Raw genomic sequence first — 14,868 nt, 5'->3', positions numbered from 1 at the left:
ACTTGAATAATTGTATCTGCCCACAGTTATAAATATAAATGACTAATAATTCAGCACAATTTGATACATATTATGAATTTCTACATGATATGTGGTTTGAAAATGTAGATACTGAAATCAAAATGTATGTATTCATGACATTTCATTGATTGAAAAAAGAATAATGCAAAGCTGTAATGTGGCAGTATGATTCCTCTTTAACTATAAATGTGTAAAAAAAGGAATAATACCACTTTTCTGGTTTTCTCTGGAAAGTAGAATGAAAAATGATTTTAATTTTCTGATTTTTGTATTATACATGATTCTGACATGTATTGTGTACCTTTGAAAAATAATTAGCATTATTCTATTTGGGGTTATTTTCAGTTATAAACATTAAAATTTTAGTTCTAATGAAGTAGGAGCAGAAGCTGACTGCAGAACTCTCACAAATAAGAAATCACTCTCACAAATAAGAAATTTAAGTTGTAAACGGAGAAAAAAAATTGAAGTTTTAAGCAGGTCAGTAAAATTAACAAATTGAAGCTTCCAAACATCCACTTTGAAAGCAAAGTGGTTGATGGATAAGAGGGGTATACGATAAAGAGAGAATAGTAATGAAGTGAGTGCAGAAGTTAAGTTGAGAGATGGTGAGAGCCATGACTAAGGAAGTAGCAGTAGGGTTGTAGACAAGCGAAGGGAAGGGAGAAGTAGCAAGGATGACCCTTATTAAAACCCATGCTAATACATTTATTCACAGCACAGCAAGAATAGTGGATATTAGAGCTAGAAACACCTTAAAAATCAGCTAGATCAAGCTGCTCATGTTTCAGATGAAACAATGGTGGCAGAAAGAAACAATCATTTACCTAAGGCTTTAACAGCATAGATGAAACCAAACCAAGTTTTCTGCATCTAAATGTAAAAGTAGCTCACTACACGTGGCATCCTCCCTGACATAACAAATGCAACTGAATAGAGATGTTAGGTTAAGTTTTAGTGAAAATCTTTGATGTGACAGATAGTGTGCCAGGCTCTTTATATTTATTGTATTATTTTTGGTTTTTTTATTGTGTATTATTTCTAATTCTCACAACTACCCTGCATTGTAGATAGGATAATCTTTACTTCATATATAGGGAAGCTGAGGCACAGAGAGGTTAAAAAATTTGCCCAACTTCACACAGGTAGCATATGGGAAAGCCTGAATTTAAACCTTGATTGGTCTGGTTTCATAAGCATTTACTGTCCAACAAACAGTAGGGGATAAGCTATAATGACTACGTATCTTAGAAAACTGAATCTCTTTCTCCAAGACTTTGGCAGAGCCTACCAGTTGAAGGCTGGGACTGGGGGAAAACATTTTGGTGCTCCTCAGAGTCATGGCCAGTTATTTAGCTCTGTAGACAACACACTGGCCTTCCAAGCCAATGGGCCAGACTTAGTTCATCCTTGATGTAGGAGAGCACTTGGAACTCAGTCTTTGATTTGAAAAACACAGGTATTCCATTAGAACTCCCAACCCCCATACTGATGTGTGCATTAAAGACAGCTCTTTTTTCAGGGAGGGTTTGCACATAATGGTATTGGCCAAATCATACTTGGCTAATAACTGCTCCACAACCCCTGTGTGCGCACACACACACACACACACACACACACCTGTGTGCACTCACATCTGCATACATACAAACACACACAGAGAAGGTGCCAAAAAATGTACACACATTTTAAGAAAGGAAAACTGTATTAAAATTGTAATACTCAATAGATACCAATAATAAAAGATGAATACAAGTCACGTTTGACTTCTGCAATTACAAGAGATGCTCAAAGTAGTTACCATCAGCGTCCAGACACTTCTGATTATGGCGAACTACTGCTTGAGCAACGTTGACCAAAATGTGCACTTGTCTACATTTCTTTGGTACCCCCAGTATGTACACACAGCAACACCTGCGCATGCATCTACGCTGGATGGAGTTCAGCCTAAGCCCTGAGCTGTAGCTATAGAGGAAGTCTCAGAGTTCCTCCAATGCTACTGAAAAGTCTCAATCTTTCTCTCTCCCTCAGAGAAATACCATTTCCCTGAAAATAAGACCTAGCTGGACAATCAGCTCTAATGAATCTTTTGGAGCAAAAATTAATATAAGACCCGGTCTTATATTACATTATGTTAGATAAAACTTGGTCTCATATTATAGTAAAATAAGACCGGGTCTTATATTAATTTTTGCTCCAAAAGATGCATTAGAGCTGATTGTCTGTCTAGGTCTTATTTTCAGGGAAACACAGTATTAACTTTGCACTTATTCTATATGACTAGGGGACATTCCTGAAACAAGGTATTGAACCTGATTTATCTGAGGCAGTTTGTAGAGCCACCCAACTTGGCCTTGTTTGACTTCTTTAAACTCAGAAAGATGAGTTCATGCCCAGTCACCTAGCCACCTGGGTTCTAAGAAATTCTGCCCACAGCCATGCCTAGGGGCTGTCTACCTAAAGATGAGATTTTTGGGGGATCCATCCCTCCATGCACCAAGCTGGAGACCAGGGTTGGTCCCTAATGGAACTCTCACCAGTCCACGAGAAAAAACAAAACAAAAAACACAAGTAATTAATTTTTCATAATGTAAAATATATTCAACGTAAAAGGCTATGTTTTCCTCCTGGTATTATATCCTTTTCTATTTTTTTTGTTGTTAAAATATCTTTCCTTTGTTAAATGATGATGAAAGTATATGACATTTGTTTTTCAAAATATTCTTACGTTATGAACAACATAGTTAATCCTCTCTCAGTCTTCCAATAAAATAATATTATTAATCCATGAAACACAAATATTCGGAAAGGAGTGTCTCACCTATGCATCTGGAGGAAGAGGCAGAGAGGGCATGCAGAGACCTTGCATACATTTTGCAGGGCTGTCTGTTAACATACTAGAGAAGAGGAGGGAGAAGGGTAAGACATTGATTCAGGGGACACCATGTTCTCAGTGCTGTGATAGCACATGTATATTCATTATCTTAGTTCTTTTTTACAGAATCTTCTCAGGAAGGTAGTATTATCTTTGCTTTACCGATCAGTAAACTACCATTCAAAAGTCAAAATGAGTTGACTAAGATGACTCAGCTGATAGTGTCAAAGCCATTACTTGTCCCCAAGCCCTGGGTTTTGATTTTCTTTCCCCGAACATTGTGACACTGTCAAGGGCAATACATTAATTTCAATAGTCTGGCTGAATGGCACGCCACAGTGTTTGTGCAGCGCTACAATATGCGACAAGAACACTATATATAAGTCCTTTGAGATGCTTCTATTTGTTCCTATTGGAATCACTCTGGGTTGAGGACATTGTAAAATCCCATCAACTATAATTTACCATGTTTTTATGACACTGCTGTTGCTAGTTGTTTTTTTTAATTCCAAGGAATGAGTTCTTAATTGGATCTGTCTTTGCCAGTGCCAGAGTCAATTAAAGAGAATGCTTCAGAGAAAAAAGTCTTCAATTAGAATTCATAGGAACATGGAATATTTCTGGGTATTACATGCCACAAATAAATCCCATTCTAATTGTTCATAATCACAGTTTAGAGACATCCAGAGGGTGAGATCTCTGAGCATTTAGAATCCTTAAATCTAGGTTAACAGATCTGTGTCTTTGACATCGATTCTCATTTAATGAAATGAATGCATTTGCATTGCGTTGCTTTGCTAAGAAGAGAATTGTGATGTTATGAAGTAAGATTAATTCTGCATATTGTATGAAAGGGAAAAGGCTAGGTCTCCTAAGAGGTATAGGATAGCTCTAATACTAAATGCAAGGGGGTTTATACAACAAAATAGTCTCTCATTCATTTATTATTTGTTCAACAAACTTATGGTAAATGAAATTGAGAGATTATGCTATCATGCTATTTGGGAGCCCAAATAAGGGACAAATGATCCAATTTAGATTTAGGGGATTGTGAGGGAAGTTTGTCTAGAAAGACAACACCAAATCTGAACAAGGAAGCAGTCAATAAAAAGGGAGAAAAGCATTCCTAGCAAAGGGTATACAGTGGACAAATGCAGGGAGGTGAGGAAAAGCACATTGTGGGAACTCCAACCAAATGGATATGACACAAGTCAGAGCTGGACTACATCTGGTGGGCACCCAGGGAAGGCTGGTAATGTGTCCCTTTTGTACAACATACTCCTCACTTATTTAGTGGTGATAGGGAGAAAATAATTTTCAACTAATAAACCATTCATCCCTCTCTTTATGTTAAAAACCAGACAGTTATTTATATATAAGAATGCAATAGAATATTTTAATTTATATGGACCTGACAGCAAACATATTTTTGTTCCCAGTCAATTATATTATTTAATTGGATAAAAGTGAGACCAATAGTTATTTGTCCAGCTACATGAAGAATGATGGGAACCTGAATTAACTGGCACCATATTTTCTCATTTATTCTGGTTGTGTTTAATAACCCTTTATATACTGGCAATATACCCAAGTATGCAAGTGTTTTTCTCCTTCTGACTGTAGTATAGACTTCCCCTTCCCTTGGAGAAGTGAATGTGTTGCCCTATATCAGAACTATTATAGATTCTCTTTTTAGGGCTCATCTTCAAGCATTGAGATGCAATAAAAAGATAATGGACTTTGGAATTCAGCTCTGCCCTTTATCTGTGGGGCCTTCAGCAGGTTACTCAACTTTCTGAGCCTTAGCTTTTATATCTGTAAAACAGAAAATGATGTCTTCCTCGTAAGATTCTTAGAGGTTAGCTGGAAGGACTTCTGTAAAAACATCTAATATCATGGAAAATGAATTTTAGCTCTCTTCCTTATTTATACACTTAAGAAAATACCCAGTCTTACGAATTTTCTCTTTTTATGTCAAAAGTCACTAAGCTCAATTATATTCACCAAATATGGGTTTGAATGATTTTTTTTTTTTTTGCCTGTTCAAAAAATTAAATCCATACACAGAAGAAGATACTGTCTCTTGGATTTGAGGCTTATCCCAGAGAATAGTTCCAAAATTGCACAGTGTAATAACATCACTTTTGAAATCTGCGTACAGCTTATCTGGAGGGAAGGGGGGGGGTCTATATTAAACTCTAATTCCTATTTGAAAAAACTGGTACATTTATTGAAAAGTCAGTCAAGGCACTTTCATGCAGGCTATTACATCTCTTCTCCAGTTCCCACTAAAGCTATATTTCATAGAAGTCAGAGGGAAATGCATAGTGAAGACAGGTAAGAGGTTAACTGAAGTCTTAATTTGGTAACTGAAGTCTTAATTCCATGTTTTCAGCATGGTTATTTATCTCTTACTCCTTTACCCACCCAACCCTTCCTATAGCATATAAGCGTCTCTGTAGTACCTCTCAGACTTTTGAACAATCCACCCAAGGAATTCATGTGACCCATTTTGAGTGGGAATCAATAACCTCAAATACAGCCCGCAGGAAATTCTAGGAGGTTTCTTTGAAGCTAAAAGTAACACTGTTTTCAAGTGCAAAAACTTGCTTAGAGTCATTTTTAGGAACCAGGCAGGGCTTTGTTTCTGATTTTCTGCTGGTCTCTCTGATGTCCTGTTATTTCCACATTCTCCTGCTCACTTTCCCCTTATTCTTGTTCCTAACCCCCACCTTCTTCAGAACCTTGTCTTCCTCTACCCCCCTGACACAAGACACTGGAGGCAGAGCATGTTGGTCCAAGAGAAATGTAGATTAATGAGACAGATGGGTCATCCACACAAATCAGACATCACAGGCGAGTGCCGCAGTCACTGTGTCTTGGGGAACGCAGATGCAAAGGTCACTAATAGTGGACAGCTCAGGGAATGGAAAAGGTTACATTTTAGCTAGACCTCCAGGAATTTTTTTCTCTTCTATTGCGTTTGTCTATTTATAACAATAGCACATATTCATTGATAAACGTTTGGAAAATGCTGATGAATTATAAAAAGGAAACAAAAATGATCATAAACTCATTGGTTTGAGATAACCACTATATTTCTGTGTCTTTCTAATACATAATAAGTATTTTCACATGTGTTAAATATTGTCCAAAAATATGATTTTAATATCAACAACCTTGTTATATAGATGTACTATTCCTAATTTAATCAGAATCCCAAACGATTAATTCATTTATTCATCCAACAAACATCTACCATTGAAAACTATGTGGCAGACATTATTCTGGTGACTGGACATATAACAGTGAACAAAACAGGTAAAGTCTCTGTCCTTGTGGAGCTAACATTCTCTAGGGAGGACAACAGTAAACAAGCAAAGGGGTGTGTGTGTGTGTGTGTGTGTGTGTGTGTGTGTGTGTGTGTATCAGCTAATTGAAAAAAGCAGGGTAGAGATTAGAGGGTGATGGGAGATACTTAGATTCTTTCTAATTTTTCAGTATTTCTGCAATTCATAAAGACTGCAGGGTCCATCTTTATATACGTAATTCTGAGCACATCCATTATTTATTGCCATAAACATCTGGATGTAGAATATCTACTCCTACCAATAGTAAATGAAAATACCTGTATTACTCCTGCCTAAGCAACACTGCATGTTTCTCTTTAAATCTTTGTCTATTGTTTAGGCCTCAAGTCGAATCCCTTTGTTTTAGTATTGCATTTATCTTATTATTTCTGAGGTTGAACAGTTTTCTTCGTTATTTGTATTTTCTTGTTTTTGAATTCCCTATTCACATTCTCATATAAATCTGCAGAATTTCAACAGGAAAATATAGAGGAAAGGTATTTCAGTGAGAGGAAATGATATCAGCAAAGACACAGCAGTGGGACCTCATAAAGTGTATTGGGGATTGCTGATTGAACTTGTATATATGTGAGTGGATAGACTGATGTATATGTTTATACCAGCTGAGATACACAGGAACATCTGGTGATTTTGAACTGAAGTGTAGTGCCTCGTGTATAGTGATAGATACATGGCATTACTGATTGATAAATTGTGGATTCTTTCCTTGGGTTGCCTTCCCTGTAAGAAGATTATACATCCGCCTCGTTGAACTCATCAGTGAGCGTGTTAATTCTGACCAATGGCATGAATATGGAAACAAAGACCAGAGCTTAAAGACCCATCATATAATTTTCATCTCTTCTTCGTCTCTGCCAGGAGTCTGGAAATGTTCCAGATCCAGACTACTCTTTCTCTGAATGAGTCTCTGAATGAAAGTGGGCAACTAGTCTTTAAGGCATTTGTGTGCCGTGCAGGCACAGAAGGATAGAAAAAGATCTTACACACATTCATGTCTCCAGACATACTTGTATGTGTTGAATAAAAGACTGCATAAGTGCATGCTTGAGAAGCAATAGCCTTGTGGAGAAGTTTCTGTGCATTTTACTGAAAGCCCTCCCTCAGTTTACTGTGAGCACACAGAGCCAACCCTATGTTTCAGAAAGTGGGCACTGGCCATAAAAAAGTGTGGCTACTCAAGAAGGCTAGGCCATATGAGGAACGGAGAAGCCCTGTGAGATAGAGACTTCACTATTGCAACAGGAAGAAATGGAATTGGGGTATTGCAGTAGATGAGGAAATGTTTAGCTAATATGTATTGAGCAGCTACTATAAAATACCGTGTCTCCCTGAAAATAAAACCTAGCTGGACAATCAGCTCTAATGCATCTTTTGAAGCAAAAATTAATATAAGACCCGGTGTTATATATTATATTATATTATCATACTATTTTATTTTATTTTATATTATATTATATTACATTACATTACATTATATTAAAGACCTGGTCTTATATTATAGTAAAATAAGACTGGGTCTTATATTGATTTTTGCTCCAAAAGACGCATTAGAACTGATTGTCCAGCTAGGTCTCATTTTTGGGGAAACACGGTATGCACACACATACAAATAGAACGGAATAGAAAATACTAAACTACAACACATGTAAAAAGAGGAAGTATCATTTCGCAAAACCCTTGCTTCAGTTTTATATGTCTGTTAATATAGTGAATGCTGGACCAAAAGTGTTTAAAAGCTACTAATATCTGGTGGGAGTAATAGAATTTCTGAATTAATGAAATGATTTTAAAAAATGCTTGTTTTGCTTAGCATTATAATCTCAAAATCCATCTATGTTGTTACAAATGGCACTATTTCATCTTTTCTTATGGAAGAATAATATTCCATTGTGTAAGTCAGACAGAAAAAGTCAAGAACAATGTGATTTCACTGATATGTGGTATATAAAACTGAAAACAACAAAAGAACAAGACAAACAAATGTACAAACAAAAACTCATAGACACAGACAATACTTTAGTGGTCACCAGAGGGTAAGGGGAGTTGGGGGTGGTAGATGAGGGTAAAAGGGATCAAATATACGGTGATGGAAAGAGAACTGACTCTGGGTGGTGAACATACAATGTGATATATAGATGATGTATTACAGAACTGTACACCTGAAACCTATATAACTTTACTAATACTTGTAACCCCAATAAAGTTTAATTATTAGGCTGGTGCAAAAGTAATTGCAGTTTTTGCAATTTTTTTCAACCTTTTAAACCACGATTACTTTTGCACTAACTTAATTTTAAAAAATGCTTGCATGTCTGTCTTATAAACTTAGGTAAATTATTTAACTTTTCTCAACATGTTTCTTCATAAATAAAGTGTAAATAATACAAAGTTATCGTAAAAGACTGCTACAAAGAACAAAATGAGAACATGTTTGAAAAGGGCCTAGAACAGCATCTAGCAAGTAACAGATAAAGAGCAGCTATTATTATTATTATTATTATTATTATTATTATTATTATTATTACTATTATAAAATTAAACAGAACAGAAAGCCAGAATCAAAAAATTGTGACAGAGGGAAGAAATGTCCTTAAATGTATTAGAGATCCCTTGTGTACTGCCTTCAATCCTTTTGACCCCCCTTTCCACTCCCTTCATCTTTAGGGACCAGTCTGTGCAGGCTTGGACCAGCTGCTCTGTGGACCTCTCACTCTGCCCTCTGATATCTCAGATGCCACAGTGTGAGACATGTGTGGGATCCAAAGGGTAGGAGAATTAACCCCAATGGGTCCAACCTTGACCAGGGGGTCTGGGAACCAATATGTAATTTCTTCCCCTTCTTATTCTTTAGGCAGGAAGTTCCAAGATTCACATCACCAGTTTCCTCAGAAGTTCCCACTGGGCCGCGCTTCATTTGCCTGCAGCAGTAGACAACTCAATAACACATGTCTGTATTGGCTTTCCCTCCACTTTCCTGCTTCTCTCTCCCTGATCTGCATTCCTCTTCCCTGGAATGACTTCCCAAATAAAGTATCTGCATGCAAACCTTTGGCTCAGTCTCCCTGCTTTGGGGGTTAGCCAAGCTAAGAAAGCCTCCAGCCTTCCTCTTTAATCCCTATGCCTCGTCCCAGTACTAGAGACTTTCCTTAGTAATCAGAGAAAATGAAACCCAAGGAGCCAAATCTCAGTAATGTGCCCCACCTAGAATATTGTATTTTTATTCCTAGCCTCTAATGTGTTTTGTGAAGGAAAGAAGTAGGGAGCCCCGAGAGTAAAGATGTCTTTGACCCTATTAACATGGACACTACAGAAAACATTGCTTTTCCAAACTATGCAAAACTGCTGGCAGAAAAATAGGTACCCAAAAAGATTTTTGCTGTCGAGACAGATGGGAGTAGCTTCAGTAAAGGGCATTATTCTTCAACAGGGTGTGTTTTTGCCTTGTTTGTAAACCACGGCTACATTTTTGCTCTGCCAGAAAAACAAAAAAAATTGGCATACGCAAATCCGGTTAAATGTTCCTTTTTTAGGAAGTCTGCTTATTTGCTTTTATAATTTTGTTTCTATAAATTGATTAGGAAAGACTTTGTTGGTTTATACCCCAAATAAGACAATAGAGAATTGTAATTATATTTTACCACTGGCCCACAATTTCTGCCTTGGAGATTAGAGTAAAAGGATGGAAACAACCCCTCCTCCTTTGGAACTGAGAGCTGTACTTTAGGCTGTTGGCAAGATCTCTGTTATACATGCCCCACCAACCATCAAATGGGCCTTAGGATTAAGATTCCTATCTTCAGGCTCAGGGCCAAAAGCTGTACAATAATTGCAGCATGTTGCTTGAAGTTGTGTTTGATGAGGAATTAATGATATGTGAAACATTCTGACTAATTTTGGATATCTCCTGTCTCATCGTGATTAAAGGAATCAAAATGCAATTCTGACCCAGCATTGGGGAGAGCCTAAATTGGGCAACCCTCCATCATCCTAAAAGCAACACAGGGAGGCACTATAATTCCTATTTTAGAGAAATTGAATCTCAAAAGCAGAAATAATCTTCCTAATGTCACATACTATGTAGGTAGCAGAGCTTGCATTCCTGCACATGTCTACCTGAGTCTTCAGCACCATGCTACCCCATCTCTCATGAGTATTTGTGGGGTGTTTCTTATGTGCCTGATATTCTGCTCTATGTTTCATGAGCACATATTTAGAATCAGAATATCCACAGCTCCTGAATTTGTCCAGTACACTCGGTCACCCAGTTTATAGGCACATTCCCAAGCTTCCCACTAGTATGATCAAATGTCCAGACTCTCACCAAGTAGCAGTAATAATATGTACAACTTCTGCATCATTTCTTTGGAAGAAAATTGCATGTCTTCTACTCTCTCTTTCCATTTTCCATCAGGTAAGAAGCCTGACACAGTGTCATTGAGCCCAAGTCAGACATGCAAACAAAACAACATCCCAGGAGAGGGCAGAAAATCAAGGCAGAAGGATCCTGAATCCTTAGATGACCTCATGGCACAGAGGTACCAACTCACTTGGACCATCCTCCTACCTTGGGCTTCTATGCAGAGAGAAATAAATGAATCCCTAGTACAAACCACTGTAGTTTTGAGTCTCTTCGTTGATGTAGTTTAACCTACAACCTGACTAATAAAACTTCAATAAATTTGTACATATTATAAAATAAATACAAAGAGATTAAATAACTTGCCAAAGTTCATATAACTAGTAAGTAATCCTAGGCAGACCTAGGATTTAAACCCTAATCTTAACTCCATTTTCGGGGCTTTTTCATCACACTGTGTAATTGATTTAGAAAAGTGCTTCTCAAAGTTTAGCAGGCATTAGAACCTCCTGGAAAGCTTATTACAATGCAGATTTCTTTCCCAGACATTTGGATTAAGGAGGTCTTGGCCCAGGCTAAGAATTTGTAATTCTAATAAGCTCACATATGATGCCGAGATTGCCAATCTAGGAACCATCATTTGAGTAGCATTGACAGCCCCCTCCTTAAACAGGGATGGTAATCAGAAAAATTAAACTTTAATAAGGATATTTAGGTATTTAATTTCAAAAGGCAGGAGCCATGGGACTCACTGAAAGCAAAAGGAGAAAACACTGAATAATGATGATGATGATGATGAAAATGAGGAGAAGAGTCAGCCTTTATTGTGTACTAGGCACTGTTTTAAGTGTTACATGCGTATGGATCCAATCCCCACACATTCTCTATGAGGTAATTTAAAAAGTACCTCTCATATATGAGGAAACATATCTGAGGCTTAAAGATGGTAGTTCCTGTGGTCATTCAGTGATGGTGTGTTTCAGTTGGGAACATGAAATTTTAGCTGCCTGATTTCCAAATGGGTTCTGCTTAGTCTCTGAATTTCACTACCCCCATATTTGTCATGGTGCCTAATTTCAGAATCACAGCTCTTTAATGCTTATTATAAAATAAAAACTTCTCATCAAGGGGAGCCTGAGGCATATGCATTCAATCACTCTCTAGAGTGGCTGGTAGTAAACCACACCAGCCAAAATATCCCTAGACTTCTCTACGCTTCAGTTTTGCCCACTTGTTGCAGGGTGGTGCTTTGCAGCTATGTTGTAAGAACTAAAGATGGCATGTGGAGATGGGCTCAGTTAATGGGAGATATCGCTAGTGTTAAGACACAAAGTTCCAAGGAAGTGAACGAAGACACTTACGAGAACATTCCTAAACAGAGATAAAAGTCACTTCATCCTGAGTGGAAGAAGGCAACCTTAAACCCAGCCTCCCAATCTTCAGTCTCAATGTCTCTTTCCACGCTGTGGCTGACAGAAAACAAAAATCAAATTTCCAAGCACATCTGACCCTTTTCTGCCTCCTCTGAAATCTAATGGCACTTGTGGTGCTCGTCTCCCGGTCAGCCAGAACAGCTGAAGCCATCGTGTGGAGAGCACTTTCATCCCAGCCACAGCGAGAGCAGCAATGACTGAGTGGAGAGTTGCTTTGTCTCATAATTTGAAGTTTCCTAAGGACTCAATTCAGGACCTGGGGCCCCAATGAACGTTCCTTAAAAATAATCATTTTAAGAGGAGATTGTATAATTCATATAATGTTGAGATGAAATGATTAATCGAAGTGTTCTAAGCTGCTGTGGGCTGCAGGACATGTAGATGGGTAAGAGTATGTCCTAAAAAGTGTCATAGTTGCTCATGTGGCCAGCCAAGTCATTCTGCATATTGGCCCCAACCCTGGGTGCTAACAGCCCCCCCCCCAACATCAGGATCTGGTGGACCCACATGAGGCCCAAATCTGGAACCAAAGACAAGACAAAATGGATATGATATGATTTTCTCCTAACAATCCAATCCCTCCTTCTGATATTAAAGCCGACTCTGGTTGTCCTTAAGAGAATGATGCTTCTGTAACCTGGGAGCTAAAACACTGGAAACCAGGCCTAAGGGCCAACAGGAGCGGGAGCCCTGCTGCCATAAAGTAGAGAATCATCCTGAGGTAAAAACAGACCAAATACTACACTATTTGGAATTGTCTTTACCTCTTTAAGAGAAAATGGGTCACTGGATAGCTAAACAGTAAGGTTGCAGATGTAAACCTTGACTTTTTCAAAAAGACTTGAGGTTTAGGAAAATATGGTGCAAAAATGAGACACTGAGTATAAAAGAGAACCAAGACCTTAGTGAGAACGGACAAAGTTTCAAGTCAGAAAACTTACATATTAATCCTGGATGTTTGGTCTTAGCCAGAAATGTTACCTATATGAGTGTCTATATCCTTAACTTGTAAAAAGGAATGAATTACACATTTTACAAGGTTGTTAATAAGACAAAATTACAAAGTGAAAATAGAAATTCCTTGTAAATTGATTTATCCCCCACACTCCACCCAATCCGACTCTTTCTGAACTTAGAGTACAAGAAGAATGCCTTAAGATTTCAACTAATATCCCTTACTCTGAGGATTGGTGAGACCTCTACCTGAGAAATCTAGTTAAATGTAAAATTTTACAGAGACTCATCGCATTTTCTTCCTATTTTCCCATTTCAACACCATTCCTTGAGATGAGCTCTCTGTATCCATGTTATTTCTTAGAAAGGTACTCTCCATTATAGACTCAGCTGAACGTATGAGGTGTGATCAAACAACATGGTGAATGTTTAAATAAAATAAATATATTACAGTAGAAGACACATTGCAATTAACCTCCCTCAGAATACTCCCCAGTTGCTTTAAACACACTTATCCCATCATTCTTGTCACTTTCTGAAGCAGTTCTGGAAGTCCTCTTTTCATGAATGTCTTTAGTTGTGCTGTCATGGCTGCTTCAATGTCCTGAATCATTTTGACTTTGAGGAAGAGCCAAAAATCGCATGATGCCAGATCCAGGGAATAAGATGGATGAGGAATCACTGTAATATTTTTATTTGACAGAAATTGCCATATACCAGAAGCAATGTGTGACACAGAACATTGTCATGATGGAAGATGATTTATGGCACACTTTAAAAGATACCTTGTCTCAACTGTAGCTCACACCCAACTGACTTCACTGAACAAGCAAAAGTTTGTCACACACTGTTACTAAGGTTCGATGTGCTGCTTCCCATATTGAAGATCCCTGCCTTTTCCGTTGGATGGCACTTGGCAGCAGCATCCACCATATTTTGTGATCACGATAGAAAGCCTCCATGTCACACATTGCTTCTGGTATGGCAATTTCGGTCAAATAAAAACATTATGGTGTGTCCTCATCCACTTTATTCACTGAATCTGGCACCATGAGACTTCTATCTCTTCCCCAAAGTCAAAATGACCATAAAAGGTAAATGTTTTGAGTCAATTCAGGACATCAAGGCAGCTACGACAACACAACTAAAGATACTCATGAAAGAGGACTTCCAGAACTGCTTCAGAAAGCGGCAAGAATGATGTAATAAGTATGTTCGAGGTGAGGGGGAGTATTTTCAGGGGGGTTAATGGCAACATGTCTTTTACTGTAATAATTTCTTTTTAAATTTAAACATTCACTGTATGTTTCAATTATACTTTGTATTTCTGCTGTCCTTTGACATATACTGAAATGTTGCTTGGTGTATCCATATCTCTAACAAACTGCATTAGTTTTCTCTTGCTGCTGTAATGAAAAACATTAAACTTAGTAGCTTAAAACAAAGCCCATTTATTAACTCACAGTTCTGTAGGTCAGAAGTCCACATGAGCTCAGTTGGTTTTTCTAGCCTGAGTCCTACAAGGCCAAAATCAAGGCAAGCTCCTTTATGGATGCTCTAGAGGTTAATCTATTTTTAAGTTCATTTAAGGTGTTGGAAAAAATTGGCTTTCATATGGTTGTAGTATTGTGATCCCCCTTTCCTTGCTGGCTGCTGCCCAGGGGTCATTCTTAGCTTTTAGAAGTTGTCTGCTTCGTATGAGGCCTCTTCCAACCCAGCAATAGTGGGTTGAATCCTCTCACTTCTCAAATCTCTCTACCTCACCTCTCTTTTGCCTTCCTCTTCTGCCACAACTTTCTGATTCCAGCAAGAGAAATTTCTCCGATTTTAAGGGCCCAGTGATAAGATTGGGCCCAC

The sequence above is a fragment of the Rhinolophus sinicus genome, chromosome 14 (genome assembly GCF_057876585.1).
Source record: "Rhinolophus sinicus isolate RSI-liver-muscle chromosome 14, RSI-T2T, whole genome shotgun sequence".
Taxonomy (NCBI): Eukaryota; Metazoa; Chordata; class Mammalia; order Chiroptera; family Rhinolophidae; genus Rhinolophus; species Rhinolophus sinicus.
Note: the sequence above shows the minus strand (reverse complement) of the source record.